The sequence below is a fragment of the Capsicum annuum genome, chromosome 2, assembly GCF_002878395.1.
Source record: "Capsicum annuum cultivar UCD-10X-F1 chromosome 2, UCD10Xv1.1, whole genome shotgun sequence".
Lineage (NCBI taxonomy): Eukaryota > Viridiplantae > Streptophyta > Magnoliopsida > Solanales > Solanaceae > Capsicum > Capsicum annuum.
This window is the reverse complement of record NC_061112.1, coordinates 102,529,368-102,557,031: the sequence shown is the minus strand read 5'-3', so window position 1 is coordinate 102,557,031 and position 27,664 is coordinate 102,529,368. Positions and strand designations below refer to the sequence as shown.

General features: G+C 35.7%; 1 long non-coding RNA gene across 1 annotated transcript; it reads left to right on the top strand.

The window, feature by feature from the left end:
• The first annotated feature begins 19,847 nt into the window (after positions 1-19,847).
• On the top strand, positions 19,848-23,783 carry LOC107858848. Its single transcript, XR_001671252.2, has 3 exons — positions 19,848-20,022; positions 20,517-20,584; positions 23,451-23,783. It is a non-coding gene; the product is annotated as an uncharacterized LOC107858848 (long non-coding RNA).
• Positions 23,784-27,664: the final 3,881 nt, after the last annotated feature.

Here is a 27,664-nt window from a genome sequence, read left to right as displayed (position 1 = left end):
ATCCTTGTGCCCAAAATCAAGCTTTTATTTTAAATTCAGATGATTTTGAATGATTATACATGAGATTTGAATTAGGGTTCATGCCCATTAATGCTAATCGCAAGATTATGAGATTTCCAATGTTTTAGAAGTTGAATTGCATGTCTATTTTCATACTTTCATGCCTATTGCAAAAATTTACTGATTTTGAGATAAATTATCATTATTTCCATGATTAAGCATGAATATTATGACGTTTTGACATGAGTTTGATGTTTGGGTTATTAAGCCCAAGTTTATATGTTGATGTTTCAAGAAAGATGATGCTTTAAGCATCCTACGATCAGTTTATTCATAGATTTTTAGTAAAGCCTTGATCTTTTGATCCTAATCTAAGATAAGAAATCCACATTATAAACCCTTGTGCTATTTTAAGGTGGATTTCCTAAAGTTCTAAGCGATAAGTATAGGAGTAGTATTTAGAACTGAGTTGGGTATGATTCCAAGGTCCCATGCCCCAGAACTATGAGCCACCGTAGGTTTTAAGCACCCATAGTGGGCGAAGATAGTGATCACTTAAGCTAAGGTTATACTCCCCGGCAAGAGTATGACACCTCTCCCCAACGTAAGGTCTCTTCCTTAGGAGGACAAGACGTTGGAATCCATGACAGCCCACATGGTTTATGTCAGTTAGAAGTACCTCCCAAAGTTCCTAATTCCTAAGATAGAATGACAAAAGCTTTTAAAAAAATAAGTGTAAAGGCTCACTAATTTATTCAGATTATGCTTTACAGAAAGATATTTAATTACAGTTTTCAGCTTTCAAATTTCAGATTTAAGGGTGAGTCCTTTCTATATTAGATAATATGATTTAAAGAGAGAACACAAGTACAACTTCTAGAACTAAATGTTATGACTCACTAGATTTATAAAGTTTGAATTGCTATTCATGATTTCAGATTTCAGATATTCTAGCTTATGTGAGTCATTTACATTTATCATGCATGGTTTTACAAATTATGATGATGAGATAATGTTTTTACTGATGCATTCACCCCCATATAATCAGTACATCCTCAAAGTACTGATCCATATATACGTCTACGCGCTACATTGTCTCATAATATAGGTATAAGTTGTAACATGTATAGTCAGGATCAGACAGTTGCAGATTCCAGACGGGAAATGATGAGTCCTCCTACTTTGGGGACTTTAGTTAGATGCTATTTATGTACTTTACCTCCTTACTCATATGTATTGATTAGTGGTAGTTGGAGTCGCATCCCAGCTATCTATAGTCAGTATAGTAGAGGCTTCATAGACGTCAACTAGAGTCAATAATGTAATTTCACTCCCTTTTTTTAGATTTTATCAGAATGTACAATTGTACCAGTATTGTATTTTCACAGATTCCATCATTGTTATGTTTCCGCACAATAAACTCAATCATTTTATACATATTTAATCAGTTGCTTATTAGTATGCCAGCTCATGGGTTAGCTTGGGATTACTTGTGGTCCTAAGCACTGTGTGACATCTCAGGACTCATTTTTGGGGCGTTATACGTCTCTTTTATTTTATATATAAGTGATGATTATAGTTGTAATATCATTGGACCAACTGTCTTAATCAGTACAAGTAGCACCGGTAAGTTTGTTACACAAGAGGACAAAATTGTGTAGTCACGCGTGCCAGCTCTAATGTGCCATGAACATCCAGGGACCTGGTCCCTTGCAGTTAGTTGCTCATCATCAAAACTACATAAATCATTTTCCCTCTTTTTGATAATGACAAACCAACTATACAACTTTGACCATCAATACACATCCATCATATTTAATCAGTGTAATTATCATTCTAAAGATGAATGTTCTTTTTATCATCATGCATCCCCCTATCATCATGCAATATAAGGACCTAGTCCCTTAATATCATTTGTAGCAAAAACTTCTTATTTTCTCCCCCCTGTCATTGTGCCTTATTTTTAACTTAGCATATCACTTTCGTCCCCCTATCAGTATTCCATTCACATTCACCTAGAATACCTGGTACCTGGTTCCTACTATATGTACTCAGTATTCCCTTTTTTGGCATCATTGAAAAGTAAAGACAGTAAACCAAGAGTAAATTAAACACAAATTAGTTAACTCGTGGCCACTGGGCAACACTAACATGAAGAGCAACTTTTTAATTTAAAGGTAACAAGTGTAATACACAAAGAAAAGATTCATTCATAAGTAGAAGATAAGTATCATTACAGTGCTTAAATTAAATGTTCTTAGAAGAAAAAGGCACAAGATTCAGGAAAAATTAACAAGTGAAGGACTAGGAAGAAGAGTTTGAAGGAGTAAGGTCAGGTTATAGTTAAGATGCCTTATCTATGCATTTGACCTAAGGACCTCATCAGTTAAGATTGACACCCTCTTCTTCAGTTCAACATTCTCAATTCTAAGAATTTCATTGTCACATGGGATTCCTTTGGAGAGATGCTGAATTATCTCCTGAAGATTGTTAATTTCTTCATTCTTGGCAACTGAATTGCCCTTTGGTTTCTCTATTTACTTGCTGAGCTCCCTTTGATAAATACTACCTGATTTGACATATTCAAACTTGACCAACGTCTTCATGCCAAGCATTTAAAGCACAGTCCTTTGGGTTCCATTCTCATAAATAATATTAAATTGGTCAAATACCTTGTTCAACTAATATCCATAACATATGTCGTGCTTTCCATTCTTTCCAAGAACTACTTTGTTAATATGTTCTATCATCAATATTGGTAGATTAATGAAGTCAAAGCTAGTAAGACATTCAATTACATACAAATCAGTGGCTGAGGCAATGCTATTCTTTTGTGACCTAGGCAGAATCACCTTGTTCACAAAGTCAAAGACCAATTGAAACTCACTCTTGAGTGATTTCCTATTACTACAGCCATATATTTTCCTTTGACCTTAGATGCATTTTCTAGGAATTCTATTCGAGGCAGCTTCTTGGAGACGGTTCTCACCCTATATATAAGAACTTCCAAAATCCTTCCCAGTGTTTCTCATTCAGTTTTATTTTATTTCCTTGGACCTATATAGTTAAATTCATCCCATCTTTTGAGAATTCCAAAGTGAAATAGAATTCCCTGGCTATCTCATAAAAAATAGTGGAAATAGGTCCTTCTATGAGATACACCTAACCTTGATATTTAACCAGCTCAACTAATTACACCATATAAGGTTCTGTTAGTATATTTGAATAAAAAATCCTTTCAATTGACACCTTTTGATTCTTCAAGAACTTGATTCTAACTTCCTTGGATACAACCTAACTTTTCTCCCATTCTTTCTTCTAGTATAAGTGATCACAGATTATCTTTCAGTTACTTTTATCTTCTTAGGACCAAGTCCCTCAAGAATCAGCTTTTTTTCGGTAAAACTTCCAGATAATTTTTGAAAAATTCTTCGTGTTTTACTAACATTGTTTTTTATGTGATCAACTATGATCTTTCCTGGGCTATTTAACAACAAGATGAGATTTCCAGCAACACAGGTTTCATCCATCACAACATCATCAAAATAGTTTTAAAGATTCAGGGATGATTCTTCATTGATAGGTTAAGTGATTAAGGAGTTACCCTTTGGAAGAATAGGAGAAGAAGGATGTTTTTAGGAAGATTTGGGAAGGGATTTTTCTAAGTTCAGAATCCTTTGAAGTATATGAAAATGGAAGAGATGCATCTATCAAGAAGGTCCTTATCTTAGAAGAGTTATTTAGAATTTGGATTTTCCTTTTTGATAAGAGAAGGAGCGGGTATAACAAGATTTAAGGAAAAATGAGTACAAAGGAAGGGTTTTCTGGGGAATAGGATATGATCAATTTTAGATTTTTAGGTGACTCGCTTTACCTTTTTTGAATAGACCAACCTTTTCCTGACACAAGGACAAGGAGGAAGCGGCCTTTTCTTGTCAGAATAGACAAAATTTGCACACACATGATACTAACCTAAGAGATGGGACCATGTCCCTCTCTAGTTTGAGTGAATCTCCAACTTTGTGCTTATCACATCTGTCCACCTCTAAAGTTGATCCCATTAGTGTATACCTGCAAGGTATGGTGTTGAGTTAGACCAACATGTACCTATTTTACCAAGGATACTTGCCTCCTGAACATAGCCAAATTTTGGAAGGAAAGCTGATCTATCTAGTAAGTCAGGTTGATTTGGTGAACCTCTACTATATTTTGTTTGATTCATTACACTAAATCATGTCACAATCTATTCTAGAAATAGGCCTGAGGAACATATTCTAGACTTGGCATTCTTCAAATGTCTAGAGTTCCTTCTACATTGCTTTGAACTTGCCAGCCTCTTTCACATCTTTGCGAGCTTATTTTTCGGATAGGAATACAAAAAAAAACATGAGATTTCTGACTCAGACTCTTGTTTGCACTCTTTCCTCCAGATGTAAAGTTAGAATGTCCAAGGAGATAAGAGGATGTGTGCTTTTAGTTTGATTCTTTAAGATGAAATCCACTGGGACCAGGTCCCTATGAAATCTTGACTAGACAATTCTTGGAATTCTTCTATTCGAGTGATGTTTTATGATTGAGATCTAGGATTATTATCCATCATTTTCTTCTACATATTAGGCTCTTGACTATTCTTATTAATTGTATGCAATTTTTGACCATTTTTACCTATTCACATAAGAAACCTTCACTTTGAAGTATCTTAGGAAAGAGAATACAATCAGACCTTCCATTCATATCCTTGAACAATTACATATCGAGAAAATTGCTCTGATTGCAAACCCTTTCTCCCTCCTACACTTTTAATCATTTGTTAGACTTGGGAGCTTAAGTTCCCAGTAGGAAAACAGAGGTGTGATTAAATCCTTCTCTGTGAATCTAGGTAATGTGAGCTTCTTCATATTTTCCCAAGGTTTTACACCTTTGGGATAGGTGCTCCCTTGGTTAATATGTCTAACATTTGTCATTCTTATTGTGAGCCAGCTTTGACAGTCTTCTTTCAGGTGTCCATCTCTTCCACAATGAGTGCATAAGGATATATATTCTTTGATTTTAACCTTTTTGAACATCCTTGCCTTGTGACCTAGATTATTGAGTTTTGTGTTGATACTTAAGGCCCTTACCATTATTGACTCCTCAAACAGTTAGGTAAGAAGGGATCTGAGCAGATGCAGTCCATTGTAGGGATTTCTTAAATTCTTCCCTCAGATGGACCACGTCTATAACGCCCCAAAAATGGGTTCCGAGACGTCACACGGTGCACAAGACTATGAGCAGTCTTAAGCTAACCCTGTCATCCTTCTATTAAATTTGTAAGCTTATAATAGAGGAAATGTAGATATATGATCAAAGAAAAATACGAAAAGCTATTTGAGCTAAGCTGAAACTATCTAAATATATATAATGTCTGAAAATACTTAACTTAAGAGTCTGATAAATCAATACTGAAAGTCTGAATCAAATCTACAGTCTAACAAGCCTCTACTACTAATGCTAGAGAGTCGCTGGGATAAACCCCCAGCTGATACGAACTGTCTGAAAATACTGAATTATCTATGCTAATAAGCTGAAAAATTAAAAGACTAAGTCCCCAAACTATGAGGACTCACCAACTGTTGGGATATAGATGGAGATGCTCAAAATCACTCACGCTGCTGAAACTGAGCACCTGAACCTATATTATGGGACAATATAGCACATAGACGTATATGTGGATCAGTACTTTAAGAATGTACTGATTATATAGGGGTGGATGCATAAATAAAACATTACATCAACATCCTTATCAACTTGCAAAAGAATGCATGCTAAATGTAAATAACTCACATAAGGTTGAGTAACTGAAAACTGAAATCTATAATCATAAGTAGCAAAACATATTGTATAAATCTAGTGAGTCATAACATTTAAATCTAAAAGTAGTTCTTGTATTCTATCTTTAATTCATGTTGTCTAAGTGTAGAAAAGACTCACTTTTATATCTGAAAGCTGAAAGCTGAAATTTGAAATAAAAGGCTTATATAAAGGAATGTCTGAATAAAACTATGAGCCTTTACACTTAGTTTCTGAAATTTTTTCTGCTATTCTTTTCTATTAGATTACTCTTTTTTGTAGGGAGAATACTTTAAAAAATATTATGAAAGTCTTTACTGTTAGGCTGTAGGGAGGTTCTACTAACCGACATAAACTATGTGAGCTATCATGGAGTCCAATGTCTAGTTCCCTTATGGGAAACCTCATGTTGGGGAGAGGTGTCATACTCTTGCCAAGGAGTATAACCTAATCTATAACCTAATCTGAGTGATCACATTTGTATCTGTCATCCATATAGAAATGGAAATAATCTGATAATCTAAACCTACATTGACTCGTAGTTCTGGGGCATGTGAACATACCCAACTCTGTGCTAAATACTACTCCCTTAATTTGTATGCTCATTCTGTTAGAAATCCACTTTAAAATCTAGTATAATGGTTCATTATGAAAACCAACTATATATTTGTTAAGTTAAACTGTAAAGTGGATTTCATATCTAAGCTAAGATCAAAAGATCAAATCTTTATCGAAAATCTAAAAATACTCTAGTCATAGGGTGCTTATAGCACAATCAATCTTGAAATAGCAATATCCATACCCATGCATCAAACTCATGTCAAAATGTAATAATATTCATGCTTGATAATGAAGATATTGATAATTTAACTCAAATTTGGAAATTTCTGCAATACGCATGAAAATACGAAAATAAACATGAAATTAATCATCTAAATCACTTCAAATCTCAAAATCCTTCAATTAGTAATATTGGGTATGAACCCTAATTTGAAATTCATGGGTAATCATACAAAATCATGTAAATTTGTTATTAAAACTAGTTTTAGGCGCAAGGATGAAAGGATTATCCTTGTTCATAAACCTCACATACCTTAATTGATGTAATTACTAAGGAAGCTTGAACTTGAATCCCTATTTGTGCTCCTAAAGACGAATTTTTGAATCTCTTGAATTGGAAACCTTGAACTTTGAGTTTCCTTGGAGAATGAATGGTGGAATTTGAATTTCTTGGGGAGTAATTGTTGAGATCTAGGTTTTTTCTTTGAGAGTAATTTGATGAAAAGTGAGCATGATGTGCTTAGAATAGGTTAAATTATCTGTTATTCATGAATTAGGGGCTGGAGAATTGACTAAATTGCCCTTTAAAAATTATGTTCAAAAACTGGAGAATCCTAATTTGGCCACCCACCGCAATGCACCACTACCGTAGTGGTTCACTGGAAAAGGGAAGAGCCCAGTTTTTCCCATCAATGCATTGCGGTGAAATCGCATTAGGATACTAGAAAAGGGAAGAGTCCTATTTTGGCCATTGTTGCGACGGGTTGAAATCGCGTTGCGTCACTGGAAAAGGACGAGTGGGAACTGAACTTTCACCGTGACGCGATGTAATCGTGGTGCTCCACTGGAATTTGACAATTGCAAAATCGTCCTTCACCGTGATGTGGTGCCAATCAAAATGCCATACTATTTTTACTAAAATCTCCATAACTTCTCAACCGAGTATTGAATTAAGGCAAAATTAGTATCGTTGGAAAGCTGAGCCAATTATCTACACATTGGTTGGTCTAGGGCTGGAAAATTCTACATTAATCAAGAGTTATTCATTTTTGAAGCTAACCCTTGACATTCTGTGAGCTAAACTGGACTAGGAAAAGTATGGGGTATTATATTATCTCCTCCTTGGAAACATTCGTCCTCGAATGTGGCTAGTTAAATTAACAATACTTAGAAAATGAGGCTATATGTTAACATGCACAACTGAAAAAACTGCATGACTGAATCTAAAACACACTGAGCGACTAAAAAAATTTGTGAATGCATGAATTTACATGAAGATAGCTATATGGCTGAATCTGAGACTAGAAAAGAACTGAATTAAGAAAGACTGTTACCTTCGATAGAATCTGAGTTTGTAGAGAAAAGGCAAGGATACTTGGTATGCATGTCTGCTTCTGCTTCCCAAGTAGCACCCTCAAAGGACTGATTTTGCCATGGAACTTTGACTAAAGGAACTTCTTTGTTCCTTAGTTTATGGATTTGATGATTAAGAATCTCTACTGGAATTTTTCGTATGAGAGGATATTCTGAATATCTGCACTTTCTAGAGGGACTATAACAGCTTAATCGTCCTTACACTTCTTTAATAAGGAAACATAGAACACTAGATGAACCGATGACAAGTCTGCGGGTAGCTCAAGCTCATACGCTACCAACCCCACACGACTCAAAATCATATACGGGACTACATAACGGGGACTAAGCTTCCCTTTTTTTCCAACTCTCTACACCCCTTTCATAAGTGAAACCATCAAATATACAAGAACATGTACTTCAAACTTAAGAGCTCTCCTTCTTACATATGTATAAGATTTCTGATGGCTCTGAGCTACTTTCAATCTCTCTCGAATGAACTGAACTTTCTCCATGGCTTCAAATACCACATCTGGCCCAATCAAAGCGGCCTCACCTACTTTGAACCAACCGACTGGTGATCTACATCTCCGCCCATAAAAAACTTTAAACGGGGCCATCTGAATACTAGAATGGTAATTGTTATTGTGGGCAAACTCTATCAATGGCAAGTGGTCATCCCAAATGCCTTTGAAATCAAGAACAAATGCCCTCAACATAGCTTCTAAGGTCTAAATGGTCCTTTCTGCCTGACCATCATTCAACAGATGAAAAGCTAAACTAAGATGAACCTGGATACCAGGACCCTTTTGAAAGGCTTTCCAAAACTGAGAGAAAAATTGAGTACCCCTATCTAAGATAATAGACAAGGGAACTTCATAAAATCTAACCAAATCTCTAATATACAGCTTAGCATAATCTTCATCTGTGTAAGACTCCTTAAAATCCCAGTCGTTTCACTCATATAATACATGTCAAAAGAGGTCCCAGACTTAGAAAGTTTCAAGCTAAGTGTTGACACTTAGTCTCATTTTTGGACTCGATATTTCAATGGATTTATTTTCAACCCTTACGACCTTAAAATGTCAATTCTTAGGTTGATTCATGATCAGGTATGTTAATAGGTGTTCTCGGACAAGTTTTGGATTTTTCGAACATTGTTTGAGGCACGTTTGGATGTCCAAATAGTGGATCGATGCAATCTCGATACGTTGTATCGCCCATCGTGTCGACAGTGTTATCACCAGCTCAAGCGAGCAAATTCTAGTGAGTGGATGTAATATTAATGCATTGCATCAGCCATCGCGTCGACCCCATCGACATGATGCATCGGTCTGCGCACTATTGGGTGCATTTTTCAGTAATTAAATCCACATCCAGAGGGGTATTTAGGTTAATTTCTCCACCTTTATTCAGCCCTAAAACACAAAATTAAACTATCCTAAGGGTAAAATCACTCATTCTCTCTCAATTTCACTCAAGAACAAAATCCTAGGTCATTCAATTTCAAGTCCCAAGCTCAAGAAATCGCCAACGACTTTCAGAGAATTAACAATCAAGGTATGTTGGGTATTCATCCTTGGGTTTCCTTCCACCCTTGGAGTTCAAACTACAAGTTTCTGATTTCATGATTTACTTGTTGTAATTTGATTATATTCATATATGTATTGATGTTTGGGTTTCAATCCATGATTAATTTCAAGTTTCATGAAAATCAAGATAGTATGTGATCCTCATGTTAAACTTTTTAATTGCAAGTTGAGTATTGTATTCATAATGCTTATGTGTTGACCATTATCATGTGCATTAGTTATGCTCCCCAAGTGTTTAATAGAATGCCTATGTGAATTGAATTATGATATCATGACCTGTTAGCATGTATTCCCATTCATGTACAAGTTCATGTCTCTCAAGTGTTTGACAAAATATCTAAATGAATGCATCGTTAACAAGCAATTACTGATATACTTTTAAGATCATGCCATGCTTTACTATTTATGTAATCGAGTCTTGGGGGTATTCAATGCCCGAAATCTAGTTGTTTACCTAGAATTATAGTAGCTACAAAATACTCTCAATAACATCACAAATAGTAGTACTCAGTCAGTTATAGAACTCAATACAATTCAGTCAGTCAACATGATCAGTGTCAGTTCAGTCAAGCATAGTACGATCTAGTGACCAGTGTTTATTCAGTTGGGAGTAGGATTTAGCACCGAGTGGACCTAGGGATGGCTACCAGCAGAGGGTTTGACCCTTCGTAACAGTCCCTGCGTTACAAAACTACGTAGCCAACATAGGGTAAGATGTCCTCCTAGAAGACTACGGTTGACACAACCATATATATATATAATTCATAAGTTTTCCTGCTAGATTAGGGTTGACCCAGCTACTATTAGTAACCCGTGGCACAGTGCGAACACCCTTCCGACTGGGGTTACAAGTTGGACACCAAATAAGTATATAATTGAGGTATGTCGGCTAGATAATAACTCCTACCGTTATAATTTCAGTTTCAAACTCAGTATAGAACTCAGTTCAGTTCTACAAAATTAGGACTGTCAAAAATAGTCACTCATTTTTTAGTAATACAGTTATCAAAAATCTCATATATCAGTCACTCAGTTGTCAAAACTCAATATTTAGATCTAGTATGATCTCAGTTAGAGCATATATATAAGCACAGTCTTGCATAATCAGTCTTTACAGTTGTTTCAGTTATCCATGTACTCTCATTCAGTTATATACATATTATTCAGTCAGTTATTGTTCATGCATATGAACCCATGTATATCAGCCTACCTCACTTAGCATACCAGTACATTCAAAGTACTGACTATACTCTTTCTCTTGTGCTATGATGTCTCATACCATAGGTTCAGATGCTCAGGTTCCTGACTGTGCTTAGCTAGATTCAGTTAGCAGCAGCAGATTCAGTAGTGAGTCCTCATCCATCGAGGATATTATCTTTTTTAGTATTATAGTAAATTCAGTATTTTATTAGTCGAAGTTAGTTGGGGGGCTTGTCCCATCAACTCCACTTTCAAACATTTTAGTAAAGGCTTTTCAGACTAGACTAGTTCAGATAGTATTTAGTTTCAGATGTTATTAGCAGTTGCTATATTTATCAATTTTCAGATTATGAACCTTATGGCATTTTAGTTATGTTTCCACATATGTTAGCAGTAATATTATACAGTGCTCACAGCAGGTACCAATCATGGGTTATCTTGTGGTCCTTCAGGATTGTAAGCACCGTGTGACATCCAGGGTATAGATTCGGGGCGTTACAAACTCGATATCAGATCCTAAGGTTCAACAGAGTCCTAGGGGGTCTAAAAGTCAATTCAAGTAGAGTCTTGTGCATGGGTGCGTAGCGCACCACACTTATGGACAAAAGGCTATGAGGTATTTTAGGAAAAATTTCCTTTTTTTCAGTATTCATGTCGTGCGAGTGAGCATGAGCTCAAGCTAAACTCTCTATCTAATCCAAGTTTCCATTTCGTTTACAGATTATGCCTCTTAAAAAGACTAACAGAAGAAAAATTAGAAACCAGCCAGCATCTCCATCCATTCAGGAAGATCTCCTGGACGAGCATGACTCACACATAGAATTCAGAGTAGCTTTCACCACTTTATCCTATTTTGTAGCAGCCTAGAATTAATTCCTAGCTGTTGTTCAAGCCAACCCAGCGGCTAATCCTGCTGTAGCTCAAATTCAGGACTTCACCCAAATGAACCCTCCTTCATTTTCTGGGTCTAAGTCTGAAGAAGACCCACAGGAATTTCTTGACATGGTGTAGAAGGTCACAGATATTATAGAGGTAATGGCTAGTGAGAGTGCTGAGTTAGCTGTATATCAATTGCAGAATGTGGCTCACATATGATTTAAGCAATGGAAGGAAAATAGGGCCTCAGATATAGGGCCTATAGAATGAGAGAAGTTTGCTACTGTCTTTCAAGATAGGTTCTTACCATTGGAGTTGAGAGAAGCCAAGGTTTTAGAGTTCATTAATTTGAGGTAGGGTAGCATGACAGTGAATGAGTATTCTCTTAAGTTTATTCAGTTAGCCAGATATGCTCCTCATGTGGTAGCTGACAGCAGATCTAAGATGAGTAAGTTCATGTCTGGTGTATCCGACAGTGTGGTCAAAGAGTGGAGGACCGCAATGCTAATTAAAGAGATAGACTTAACTAGACTAATGGTCCATGCTCAACAGATAAAAGAGCAGAAAACTAAACAGATAAAAGAGCAGAAAACTAAGTAGAAGGAGAGAGAGAGTAAAAGGGATAGAATAGGTAGCTTCAACTCTACTCAGCCTAAGTCAGAGTGTGGTGATCGTCCTCAGTTTTGCCTGAAATCTTCAGTTCTGACTACGTCATCAGCCAGTGCTCGGTGCCTAAGTTCAGAAATGGCAATAAGGATATGGTGCTAGGATCTAAATCTCAAGGTAGTGTTAGCAGTGTCTAAACAAATCCTTTTTGTCAGAAGTATGGAAGAAACCATCAGGGTGTCTGCAGAACTAGTAGTGATGTATGTTTTGGATGTGGCATGCCAGTCCATAGGGTCAGAGAGTGTCCTTCGGTGGGCTCGCAGAGTTAACATAATTGTCCCCTAGCTCAATCCGGTCGCTCGAATCAGCAGGGTGCCACTTCCAGTGCCACCAGAGGGCGACGCCCAAACAAGCTCTATGCACTTCATACCCTATAGGATCGGGAAAGTTCTTATGATGTGGTCACTGGTATGATACAAGTTTATCATTTACATATTTATGCTTTGCTAGATCCAGGAGCTTTCTTATTCTTTGTAACTCCTTATATAGCTGCTGACTTCGGAGTCAGTCCCGAAATCCTAGCAAAGCCCTTCTCAGTCTCTACCTCAGAGGGTAAATCTATCATAGCCTGGTGGGTATACAGGAATTGCCCGATCAAGGTATCTCAAAAAGTCACTTCATCAGATTTAGTAGAGTTAGAGATGACAAATTTTGACGTCATTCTCAACATGGATTGACTTCATTAATACTATGCTTCAGTTTACTGTAGAAATAGAGTTGTTTATTTTCAATTCCCGGATGAACCTGCCCTAGAATGGAGGGGTAGTACTTCAGCACTTATGGGTCAGCTTGTTTCCTACCTTAGAGTGAGGAAAATAATATCCAAGGGGTGTGTCTATCATCTCATTCAAGTTAAAGACTTTAGTTCCGAGACCCCTAGCCTTGATTTAGTTTTAGTAGCATGTGAATTTCTAGACGTGTTTCCCAAGGATCTTTTTGGAGTTCTTCCTGAGAGGGAAATTGACTTCGAAATAGACCTTCTTCTAGATACTCAACCCATCGCTATTTTTCCATACAAAATGGCTCCAGCAGAACTCAATCAACATATTTGCAAGACTTTTTATTTTTTTAGCCAAATAGTTGTCCAAGTTTTCTTTAAGATCAGAAAGTGTTACCTCATTTCTTATTTATCATCAGTGTTTTCCATAACAATAAATAAGGAATCAAATGTCACTTTATCATCCTCCACTGTAATCATGGAAACATCTACAGACTTTTTTGATTCATCAGATTTATTGGAGGAATCACCCTAACCAGCTAAGGCTTGTTTAACTGCCAAATTAGTTGCAACTTGTCTTCTTGATTTTATAGGGACCTGGTCCCTGTTCTTTCCATTTTCATCTTCCACATTGAGATAGACCTAAAGGACTATTTTGTGCATATAAAAATCTTTTATGAGATACCCAGGACTACCACATTTATGACACATCTCCATAGTGACACCCTTTCTGCTGCTACTTCCACTTCTTTTGAACTGGCCACTTTTCCTTATAGCTCTAACAATTCTTTTTACCAAGTAGGCAACATCATTGTCTTTTTCATTAGAACCTGACCTTGAATCTTTTAGTGCCAAAGATTTTCCTTTTTGACTCCTTCTCTTCTCCTTGATACTTCTTGAGTTCATGGGTTTTCAAGTTCCCAATAAGTTCATCCATAGTGAGGGTCTTCAGGTTTCTTGCCTCGTTATGGCATCCACTATGCTTTCCCATGACTTAGGAAGAACAACCAAAATTTTCCTCACTTGTGTATACAATAAAATCACTTCTCCTAAGCAGTGTAGCTTATTTGTGATGGAAGTGAATCTTGTATGCATTTCTTGTATTATCTCTACTTATTTCATAGTAAAGGTTTCATACTGTGTTGTCAGCATGTCAACTTTATAATCCTTCATATCTGTAGTTTTCCCATGAGTAATTTTCAAGTAGTCCCAATTTTTTTTAGCATTTTCACATGTAGAATTCCTATTATATTCATATGGACCTACACCACACATTAGCAGTTTCATTGCCTTGTAGTTCTTCTCAATTCTTCTCCTGTCTTCATCATTGAACTCCCTTCTGCTTTTGATGACCATTCTTGTAACATCTCCTTCTTTGACTTCTTGTATAGAAACCTGAGGACCATCAAGGATTACGTCCATCAGTTCACTATTTTCAACCATAATGAAGTCAAACATCCTGGTTTTCCACCACCCATAGTACTGCCTATTGAATCTTGGTGGTCTAATAGTAGATTACCCTTCATCTAGATTAGGTGGAGCAGTCATGCTAACAAAGACACTCTAGGTGTGAACCTTTTAGAGTAACCTTACTATAATACCAATTGTTGGAACCCTTGGGGGTTGCACTACACAATGAGGGACCAGGTCCCTCAAAGTCAAACACAGGCCATCAAACAATAACTGTAGGAAAAATAAAGACTGTGCAGGAAAGAAACAACACACAAGATTTAACATGAAAACCTCTTGCGCAAGGGAGGAAAAACCATGGCTTGTCATCACAAACACCAATGAAATCCACTATAATCAACATCTTGATTACAGACTCGATTTCATCCTAACTCTAGGCTCCTTTCGCTTGTAATAACTCTACTACAAGCTCATCTTGACCACTCTACCAAGGACCCTCAAAACTGATTAACTCTAACCAGTATAAAATTTAGGCAACTCTACCTAAGATCTATCGAGCAACTACAAAGCAATACATTACTCTTATAGCTTAAGTAATTCCTTTACAAACCAGCACTTAAGAACACTCACTCAGTCTTTAAGCATACTACAAAGTTAAGAACATGAGAAATGCTTGAGCAATCTTGAAATGGAGTTTTTGTTGCCTCATTTCGCTCTTTAGATTTGTGCAAAAACTATTTGATGAAGAAACGTCTCTTTCATTTTATAGATGAGTGATGATTAGGGTTGAAATATTATTAGACCAGCTATCTTAATTAGTTCAAGCAGCAGCTGCAAGTTTATTGAACAAGAGGACAAAACTGTGCAATCACGCGTGCTAGCTGTACTGTGCCATGAACATCTACGGACCTGGTCCCTTACAGTTAGTTGCTCATTATTAAAAATACATAAGTAATGAACATATATGAACTATTGGTTATAGGGGATTCATATTTAATGGTCCATCAAGCACAAGGCAAATGAGTGTCAAAAACGTAAAGATACTTCTATGTCTAGAGAGCGTGAAAGAGTTACGCAAGAAGTTTATCAAGGTTAAATTTAAACAAGCCCCGAGAACTTAAATGAGTTAGCAGATGCACTGGTGACCTTGTCCTCTATAATTGAACATCCAGACGAGATTTTCATAAATCCTATCAAAGTGAATGTACAAGACCAACCAACCTACTATTTTTATGTAGATGAGGTGCCGAATGGAAAACCTTGGTACTACGATATCAAGAGGTATCTCAAGGAAGGAGATTATCCAGAAGGACTAATCAGTATTAAGAAGAGAACACTTCTGAGATTGGCAAATCACTTTTTCCTAAATGTAGAAATCTTTTATAGGAAGAGCACTCCAGATTTACGATTGTTAAGGTGTGTCGATGCTCAAAAGGCAACATAGTTAGTCGAAGAAATACATGGGGCATATGTGGGCCGTATATGAATGGTTTTGTTTTGGAAAAAAAGATCCTTCGAGCTGGCTATTTCTGGATGACAATAGAATCAGATTGCATTTGCTTTGTGCAAAAATATCATCAATGTTAGATTCATGGTGATTTGTTTCATGTTTCACCAATTGAACTTAATGTGACGAGTACTTCTTGGACGTTTGCAACTTGGGGCATTGATATCATCGGTCCTATTGAGCCAGTTGCATCAAATAGAAATAGGTTAAGCTTGGTAGCTAATGATTATTTCTCTAAATAGGTAGAAGCCTCTTCATACAAGTCTGTGACAAAGAAAGTGGTGAAAAATTTTGTTCGCAATAACATTATTTGTCAAATTGGAGTTCCTACGTCGATTATAATAGATAATCAAGCTAATCTCAACAGTGGATTGATGCGTGAGATATGTGAGAAGTTTAAGCTTACTCATCGTAATTCCACCCCTTACCGTCCTTAGATAAATGAAGTAGTTGAGACTGCCAACAAGAACATCAAATGGATATTGCAAAAGATGATTGATAACTACAAGCATTGGCAGGAGAATTTACCATTTTCCTTCCTTGGCTATTGCACCACCTTAGTACTTCTACTGGAGCAACACCTTATCTTCTATTTAATGGAACGGAAGCAGTGTTACCCACATAAGTAGAGATACCATCTTTGAGAATTATTTAGGAAGCTAAGTTGAGTGATACCAAATAGATTCAAAATCGGTATGAACAATTGATGCTAATTGATGAAAAGAGGATGAATGCAGTTTGTCATGGGCAGCTTTATCAAAGTAGAATGGCCAAAGATTTCAACAAGAAGTTAAGACCGAGACAATTTAAACCAGGACAATTGGTGTTGAAGCACATATTTCTACACTAGAATAAAGATAAGGGGAAGTTTTCACCTAACTGGCGAGGGCCATACATGGTTCACCGTGTACTGACGGGTGGAGTATTGATCCTAAAATAAATGGATGGTGAAGTGTTGACGAAAGCTACTATGTTTAGGAATCTCTATTTGTTTTTTTATGTAATATTCTTTTTCTATGTAATGAATCTACGAATGACCTAGTTCCCTTGGGGGAATACATAGAAAATCCACATTGGGTTTGGTCTATTAAGTAGAAATTTCCAAAAAACCCCTTTTTACTTGTAATGCAAACTAAGGCTGAACTGATTTCATTGGAGGATGCGTAGGAGGACCATATCGGCCTCGGTCATAATTGACAAAAAATTTGATTTTCCCTTTTATTTCATATGTAATAAAATACGTTCGGCCTGATTCCTGTGGAATACGTAGCAACCCGCGGAGGTTTCAACCCCTTATTTTTAATTTTCTTAAGTACATTTCATGAACTACGTTCATCCTGATTCCCTTAGCGAGATACGTAGGCATCCTATACAAAGCTTGGTCTTATCATCTTGTAATATCAGCATCTCTCAGGTCAAAGTTGGAACAATTTGTAAGGGCATCATTTCGTGAAACGATTGAGATGACATCAAGAGATATTAGAGAGTGTAGGTTCAACCAAGTAATTGAAAAATGAACATTCACTTGGGATAAAGGATGTTCACTTTGTTCCACAGTATGTCACGGTTTAAAGTTTGGCAGAATTGCTTTTTACCACCACGTATATTAGCGTATTTTATTTGTCAAGTTATTTATTACTCGTGTTTATCTTTTGTTTTAAATAATTTTCAATCAAACATTTTCTTATTATCTACTAGTCAGTTTTTAGAATAGATGGGGTTACGAGTTCAAGCAAATCTGGAAGTAGGAAGTATTGGGAACCAAACCTTCGAAATAAACACAAATCAACCACCCCCCAAACTTACAAATTTTCTTTGAGTGTAGGTTTTGAAGAATAACAGAAGCCAAAAGTTGATAACATTTACAATCTTGCAAGGATTACACCTCGAACGGTTTGAACTTCCTTTAAAACATTTAGAAGAAATTATGCCTTCGTAGTAATATTGATTAAATGATTTTGAAGATTTTACGAAGATTTCAAATGGCCTGCACATGACTTCTGGCTAGTTTACATAGATGCCTTTCAATATACTGCCCAAGTGTTTTCAAATACTTAAAATTCACAATACATGTCTTTCAATTATTTTATGTATATGCTTTAAAATGCACCGAACATGTACTGCACAAATTCTTTAAAATATGTTGAAATGCACTGCACATGGCTATAATGGCTCTGCATAAGCACAGACGCATTGCACAATTGCTTTAAATTACTTTAAAATGCACTTCACGTGGCTTTCATTACTTTGCATATATGCTCTAAAATGCACCGTACATGCACTACACAAATGTTTTAACATATTTTAGAATGCATTGTACATTGCTTTAATGGTGTTTGCATAGGTACAAATGCACTGCACAATCACTTTAAATTATTTTGTAATATACATGGCTTTCATTTTCTTCTAAGGCACTATATAATCGCTTTTCTTCTAAGGCACTATATAATCGCTTTAAGTTATTTTGCACTGTGCATGGATTTTATTTCCTTCTAAGGCACTGCATGATCGTTTTAAGTTATTTTGCACTATGCATAGCTTTCAATTTTATCTATAGCACCACACAATTGCTTTCAGACGCACTTCACTATTATTTTTTGATAACCGCATAAAACATATGGATACAACAAATAAATGCTTTATTGAAATTCATTGCTTGCAAAAGTTGTTTTATATAAATCATTGGCTTAGAGAAAAACCTCCATCCATCAATCATTTGGTTGAAAATGCTTCATCTTCATAATTTACTCAGTTTACGCCTTATTTTCATCGCCGAAAGGCACCATTAACATGAATCATCGGTCTAAAAACTTCATTGTGTTTAAGTTTTATTTTCAGCTTGCAAGACCATATTTGCATAAAGTAACACCTGAGGTGTTATTTTCATTAATTCACTGAATGCATTTACTATTTATGTACTAATTATTTTATCTAGTTTAAGTTTTGCAGGAACCTTAGCACAAATGTGGAACTATCTCTAAGCAGCAAACTAGGGCAAAGTTAGCGGAATGTCAAGCATCCCTAGCAGCGTCGATGATTCAAAGCTCGCTCGACTCAATTTTCAAAAATTCTCATATAACTTTAAACCTTTTCACAAATCTATTCTTGCATTTCAGTGCCATCGCCAATCTAAAATTGGGACAAAATTTTGAGATCCTCTCAAAATTTTTGCATGACATAACTTTTGAACTACATCGACCTGATTCTCGTGAAAATCGAAAAATGTAGGCGACTCAGAAATTAGGGTTCAGTCGAATTCATAATCATAATCGTGCCAATTCTAACTTCACTGTTCCACCTTTTAAGTGTAGCCTTCTCATAATCAGTCTAATTAATTTCTCAATGCTTAGGATTGTTGAATATTTTTTTGATATATTTTTATTATTTTTAATATTTAACAGTTTAAAAATGATATTTTTTTCTCTTATCCATACTATTAAAATACTAGTATCACATATTATAAATTTGCTTGGAGAAAAATGAATAAATAAATGCACTTTAAATTATCATTTCACCAATTCTTCTAAAATGAATAAATAAATAAATAAATATATGTTAGCATATTAATATAATCCTTGCTATATTAGTATTTTTTTTTTGCAGATTTACTATATTTTATTTTTATTTAATTTTGAATTATAGTCAAACGTATTTTAAATATAATATATATACATGTTTGAAATCATGCACGTGTGTATATATATATATATACACACACACACCTTTTTTAGAAAATTAATAGAATAAAATAACCATCGTTAAATTAGTCAAGTGAAATCGGTTTGGAAGATAATATTAATTAACTTATCTGATTGGACCTAGCCCAAAATCAACCCTGTCCAGCCCAACAACCAATTGGGGCCAGCCCAAAATAACCCCGGCCCAGTTCCCTAATTCCCCAACTAAACTCCTCATTCTGTTCTTCTTGTCCATTCTCAACCAAACAAACTAAACCAAAGAATGACCAGCCTTTCTCCATCAACGAAGAACCCATGAATCTATGCCTTTGTTTCCTTTTATTCGGTGGATAACAGCTGAGATCATTTCCACAGTTGTCGATCTCCATCACTACCAGCTTTACATCCCATCAGGTTTGATTTTCATGGAAACCTCAGAGCAATATAAGAGCTTTATCCTCCACTGTAAACCTCTGAAAAGGGAGGGATGTGGAGGTTCAATAGTCTTTAGACCATTATTCTTTCAATTTTGTGGACAAAGAACTTGTCTTTCTTGAAGAACTCATGCGGTTATATCAAATTTTCAACCAAGTCTCAATCTTTCAAATCCCATCTGAAAAAGGAGATTTTGATTCTTCAAAATGCCACTTTTTTAATTCAAATTTTAAATTCCCAAGGTTTATCCGAAAAGGCATTCCAATTTTGCCTATAAAAGGGGCTCATTTTCACCTCTCCAAAGAGGGTTTAAGTGTTAGAAAATTGAGGAATTTTGAGTCCCGTACTGTTTCACATCGTAAGTTTTATTGCTCTATTTATAGTTTTCGAATATCGTTCCTGCCGTCTCTCGTTACTTTTCATTGCTCGTACTCGAAGTTAGTGGGAAAATCATTCATCGACTCATGGTTTAGGTTCACTGCTTGAAATAGGTTCGAGTTGAATCTCTGACAAAAATCTCTAGTTCGCTGCCCCACACAAGGTAATTTTATCCCATCTAATTATATTGTATTTAGTTTTTGCTATTCTTTTATCGTTTGAATTTGGCTGATTGATTATGGATATGAATATGAAGTAAAGTTATGTGTGGACACTCGAGTTTGTTCACGTTAGATAGTGTGTTTGCAAAGTGTTCATAAGTTGTAATCTAGCTTGAACAAAACTTATGAAGTTTGAGTTTTTTGAATTTGGGTGTTTTGTTTGATTCTCTTGAAACGTGAACCAGAAATAGTTTCTTTTGCATTGTTCGATTTTACACATATTTGGTAGTATGCTTTTAGACTCTTCGCAATCTTGAACCAGCCTGGAACAAACACCACAAAGCTATGAGTTCGTCTGATTCATATCCTGTGCACTGTTTGAGGTCGTTTTGTTGTCAGTTTGTTCGTTAATTTTATATGGTAATGGTGTACTGTGTATGTGTATAAGTTGAATTATTTCTCACCCCTATATATCTTTAGATAGATAAATATCCAACCTTTGTTTCAACCATGTAAAAAATGAATATAGAATATGGACTTTTCCAATTGGTAATGGAGTTCTTTTGGGTTAGTATATTGTTTTGGGTTTATTTCAATGTTGGCCATTTTAACGTTGCAATAATAACTTAGATATGTTCCTGTTTGGTTTGTCTGTTCATAAGGTCCTGGCAGCCTAAATTTTGTCCGAAAAATGTTTTGAATAGCTTAAAACTTTATATATTCTTGGTTGTCATGGAATATTGTAACTTGTTCTTTTGCTTGAACACTTGAATATGACAAAAAGTTGGTGTTGTTTTAGGATAGCGGATAACCCATTACTTAAACGTGATTTTAACTTCTAACTTAACCTGAAAACAGGTTATCAAGCCTTAAGTTTTGGAGAAGTGTTTCTCTGCATATTTAAGTTCTTTATTTTTGTTTGATTTCATAAGATTATTGGCTTCATTATTGAAATGATTAGAGAAGCTTGAGTTCACTCCGAAGGTAGTTCTTATTTAGTTTGAGCAGTTTCTTTCTTCTTTCTATGACTAAGCATGTACCGTTTTGCCTTGTTCATTGCTCATAGCATGTACCGTTTTGCCTTGTTCATTGCTCATCTCATCTAGTGTGTTGCCATATGGGTTGCTTATATGTGAATATGTGAGTACATGGTTTGTTGATAATATGGGTTTGAATCACTGTCAAAATAGTATAAAATGTAAATGATTCACTAAAAAACATTTTGGTTTCACAAATTATCTGTTTTGGTGAATCTCTGAATAAATCGGTCAACTCATTTATAGTTCAAATTATCATTTTAAAAAATATGAAGATAACCCCTCCCTTCTTACACATTCTTGATCCTTTTGAAATATAAACATATAAATTCTGTTGTTGGTTAATGTCCTTCAAATTTAGTAGAACTTTTTTCCCTGTCTCATTTATTTATATATATCAACGTGTTTATATGTATTGGCTGATTGTATTTATATATATATCCATAAAATCCCATGAATTTTGATTTTACATGCTGGTTACAAGTAAGTGTTGTTGAAATTAAACCTTACACGTTTGAATGGTGCTATTCTCATATTAACTCCCTAAATCCATGATTGGTAGTATTTCAATTATGTTAGCATCTCATGTTTTGACTATTATCATGCTCAAGTCTATGAATTCAAGTTTTTGATGAAATATCTAAATGATTGGGGTTTAACTAATGACCCGTTGTTATGTTTTCAAGAGTTCTTGATAGAAAGAGTCCTTATACGTCGAAAGTTGAAATATGTTTAGCTATATCTTAGTAATTCGATTTTCAAGTTATGTTTTCAATTGATTTTCACGTGGAATGCATTATAGTATGTTTTAAATATTATGACTTCCATATCATGTTCATACGAATGCAGAATAAAACCCTCAATTTATGATTTGGGCATGTGACTGTGCTATTTTTTCATGTTTAAAAAGCATCTCCATGTTAAAATCTTAGTCCCCATGTATTTGATGAAATGCTTAAGTGAATAATTGTGAACAATGATTTCCTTTCATGGTTTCAAAGCTTTCATATGGTCCTATTGTTATTTCTATCGAGTCCTGGGGGTTATGAATACTCGAAGTTTAGCTGTTTACTTAGTTTCAGTAGCTTCAGAATAGTTTGAGATAAATCATAAGCATTAGCACTCAGTTAGCCGTCATGATCAGTTTCTTGTCCAGTTAAGTTAGTTCAGTCCAGTAATCAGTGTCATTCAGTTGGGAGTAAGATTCAGCACCAAGTTAACCTAGGGATGGGGGCTCACCCGCCAGTTAGGAATGGGTCCTTAGGAGCAATCCCTAAGTTCCAGAACTACGTAGCTAGCGTAGGTTATAAGATGTCACCTGCCAGTTTATGACTAACACTCTCGGGGATCACCTGCCAGTTTAGGACTGATCTTAGGGGTTACCCGCTAGATTAGGACTGACTCCACAACCATTGTTAGTACTCGTGGCACGGTACTAACACCCTTCCAACTGGGGTCATAGGTTGGACCCCGATTAGCTCAGACTGGGCCATGTTCTTAGATAATACCTCCCACAGTTAAAGTTTCAGTATGTAGTTCAGAATTCAGTTAATCCTTGTTTGACCATAGCATATAGTTTATCAGTTATTCAATTATCAGATTTTAGTATTTCAGTTTACAGACTATTTTAGAACTTATTTTATGCTTAGTCATGTATTCTCAGTCTTTACAGTTTTCATGCATTCTTACTCAGACCTCATGCTATACCTTCAGTCAGTTATTACTCATGCACATGAAACTGTGTATATCAGCCTAACCTCATTTAGCATATTAGTACATTTAAAGTACTGATCGTATACTCGTTTCTTGCGCTTGATATCTTATATCATAGGTTCAAATGCTCGAATTCTCAATCGTGCTTAGACTTTTCAGTGCATCAGCATCAGCAGCCGTGGTGAGTCCTTATACTTCGAGGAAAAGTTATCTTATATTCAGTTATGTCAGTAGTTTAGTTATTTAGTCAGTCAGAGTTAGTTGGGGGCTTGTCCTATCAACTCCACTGTCAGACAGTTTAGAGGCTTTCAAACTAGTACAAACAAATAGTCAGTTTTCAGTCATTATTATCAGTTGTTTTATTAGTATTGATAGTATGTTTCAAACATTATTAAACTATGATTTAGTATTGATTTTTAGTTGTTAAAACCTTATGGCATTTCAGTTGAAATTCTGCACATGTTATTTATCAACTTTATTCAGTGCTCACAGCAGGTACCAGCTCATGAGTTAGCTTATGGTCTCTCGGGACCATAAGCACCGTATGGCTTCCAAGGTGTACTCCTAGGGCGTTACAAACTTGGTATCAGAGCCTAAGTTTTACAGGGTCCTAGGACGTCTGAAAGACGAGTTGAGTAGAGTCTTGTGTATGTGTGTGAAGCGTACCACATTTATGGACAAGAGGCTACAAGACATTTTAGGAAAAGTTTCCCTTCTTTCATATCTCAGATCGTGCTATAGAAAAGTCCTCTATGAAAGTTATACAGATTCTCATTTTGCTTTATTCATGCTAGCCCTGCCTTATTTTCAAAGTAACAGAAATAATCAAGCTTAAATTCTTACAGCTAGAGATTTTCTTAGACAGTTATGGGATTGTATGATGGCTTAAAAGTATCCCATCAGTGCTTTTATGTTCCAAAGTATGAAATATTTCATTCATGATTCATGAAAATCGTGCATTCATCCAAAGCCAGATGTTTTTTTAAATCCCTCCTCAAAATCCTATGATTTCATATGACCTAGAGTTAGAAGTATGAACCTAGAAGTTTAGTAGCAGTTGTCTGAATTCAGTAGATTTTGCATTCATGGGGCTATTTGTATAAAAAGTGAATCAGTAGGCTTAAAGTAGTGTATGCAAGAATTTAAGTTTGTTGATTCGAAACATATGTTGTGGATGTGATATTTGTAGGCTATGATGAAGTAGTATAGTCATTAAAGATTTGGGGATATCTCCATGTTATGTATTAGAATCTAAGTTTGAATCTTTGAAGGTTGAGGTAATAGAAGGGGCAGTTGAAAATTCTAAGTTAGTCAATTTTAAGTTGTTACTTAATGATTTTTGGGGCTATAGAGGGCTAAGAGTTGTATCTCAGAAGAAAGTACTAGGATCAAGTTTTAAATTATCGGGCATAGTCTTTCAGGGTGAGCTTATCATTTATGCATATTATTATACCCCAGATTCTAGAGTAAAGTGGTGGCAGTTCAGTTTAGAGATATTCATTGAGTAATTTCCAAACCTAGAATGATGGCTTTAAGATAAGGGGGAGATGATAGAACAAGTAACCAAGTCAGGCTCTCAGATTCTAGTAGGGATGTCAGTATGTTATAGAATAGCAGTAAGGGAGGATGATGCCCAACCCATTCTTATTTAAGTATTTGTACTTCAGTTATCACAATATTTACTCGTGCCTTACATGTTAGTTACATGATCATAGCTCATCTTCACGCACTTTCCATAGAATCATGTACACTTCCAGTTTCTAGTATAACGAGTTCCAGTCCACCTAACAGTCTGAATCATATTCCATGAATGTATGAACTCCCATGTTTTAGAGTATGCTCAGTTCCCATAACTCATGCTACATTTCTAATGATCAACGAAATTTAGATTATGTCATGTATATCCCCAGTTTAGATCTCTTGATGAATCCCTAATATTGATATTCTATTCCTCAAGCCTCAATTAAGTGTCAAGTTATGTATAGTGTTCACTCATGCTTCAGGTCCTCATGTTTTAACCTTTCAGTGACCTCTTCTTATGAAATGATGGTAGTGATGAGTAATTTCTTAGCTGGGAGAGAGTAAATATTTCTTATTAATAAAAGATTGTGGTATGCTTGTTTTAGCTAAGGCTATAAGTATGTGGTAAGATTGAGGCTAAGTTTTAATACATGTCATGGCTAGTTGAAATTTCATGTGTTTTCTTGGGGACAGCGCCTGGAAGTTGTTATTGATAGAGGTATTAGAGAATATAAGAAGGATGCTTTTATGGGTGTTGTTTAAAAGTTCATATGTAGTTACGAAGATAGGCCTGAATGTCATTGTGTAAGTGGGTAAGAGCATTGTGCGTTAGTGAATGCCAGTAAGAGGTTGGATGTAGTTGTTGAAGAAGTAACAAGAATTATTCATGAAATAAGGAGTTGGGAAAAAGTAGGGTGTGTCGAACTCATGACTCAGAAAAGTATTATAGTGTTATGTGTGCACTTTGTAGATTCAAGTAGGCTTGATCATAGTGAGGGAAGTCAGTTCAGCTCAGACTTTAGTAGGTATAGTTATCAGTGCCCATGTGAATATTTTCAGTAACCTCAAGTGAAGTGTGGTGTTGAGGTAGAAAGTATAGTTGAAGGAGTATTGGAGAAGTATACATAAGCTTGAAATTTAGTAGTTGCAGTACATAAGGCTTAGTAGCTCTATCCTAGATTATGTTTCGTAGGCCTGTGTTCCATATTACAGAATTTTAGCCTTGTTGTGATTTCTTATTCAGATGTCTTATTCAGACCATGCCCAATATTATTTGCTCCCTAAAGCTATTAGAACTTCATAGAAAGAGTGTCGAAGAAATACTTCAGTTAAGTATAAAATTTCAGTATGATTGGGTCTGTATAGCCAGCAATTCAGTTTAGCAGTCAGACAGACAAGTTTGTATGGTTTTTATCTTTCCTATTCATGAAGATATTCCTTCATGACCATGCAAGTTGTAAATTCAGTTCAGTTCATGCATCAAGCATCAGTTTCTGATTCCAGATAATTAGTCATGATTCAGTTCATAAGTGTCTCATACATCATCTCAGTCTTTCCTTGGTATTTCAGCCAAGTTAGTATCTTTCGAGGGACATAATATACCAAGGGGAGATGTACTGTAATCCCCCGAGCTTTCATGTCCTAAACCTTCCATCTTCTCTTCATATAACAAGATCCAACTTGAAGTAATGGGTACTCATAAGTTGACTCTCTCGTTTCTATCTCAGCCTTATAGCCCTTCTCATATCATTGCATGTATTTAAGAAGTCAGTTCAGTTTATGATATTCAGTTCACATATCATGATCAACTCAGTTATGCAGTCCTATTCAAAGTCATGCATGCTCAGTATGTAATCTCGGTTTCCTTAGTTCAGAACTCAGTCAAATCAGTCTCATTCGAGGACGAATGTTCCCAAGGGGGAGATAATGTAACACCCTACAGTTTTGGGCTAGTCTTTGAACCTTCATTCCTACATGTATAAGCCATAATCCAAATGATTCCCATGTGAAGATACACATATGTTTCATGATGTTTCAGTTAAAATTCCACACATGTTGTTTATCAATTTTATTCAGTGCTCACAGCAGGTACCAGCTCATAGATTAGCTTGTGGTCTCTCAGCACCATAAGCACCGTGTGGCGTCCAGGGTGTACTCCCGGGGTGTTATAGGCTCAGTTTTTACATTTTTGAAACTGATCTATTTTCTTGTGAATCATTATTTTACTTCTTCTCAGAACATGAATAGGGAAGTATTAATTCAAGCCTAAAATGTTTGAAGTAAAGATTGTATGGGTCGGTAGGCCAAAACAATGGAGAGTGTAGCTATTGTGACTGATTTTTGTGATTTAAAGTTACTAGTTTCCTTTCCATATTAAGGTTGTTTGCAATTTACTATAGCTATTTTTATCTATTTGTTATGTTCCCAGCCGTGCATTTTCAAGGTACTAGCAGCCTATAAATCGAGTAGACTTGGTTGCCTTCACAAATTCCTTGTAATTTGATCTTTAGTATTTGAATAATGGAATCGGTTAGCCTGTACATCTCGGTCTAGTTATGCACTCAGTTGGATTTGTTTTTAACCATTAACTAACCATGAAACAGGTTAGACACACTTCAAGCTTTAAAAATTAATTCACTAAGTTTAAATTTTATTGTTCTGTCTGATTTTACAGCCTCAATATAGCAATAATAACTTAGTCCTAAAGGGGTTAAACAAGCATGAAGTTTCTTTGTTAAGATAACTTTTTTAATAAGTTTCTGAGAGATTCCTTATTTGGGAGAATACCGTGCCCAAGTTCTTAGTCGAGGG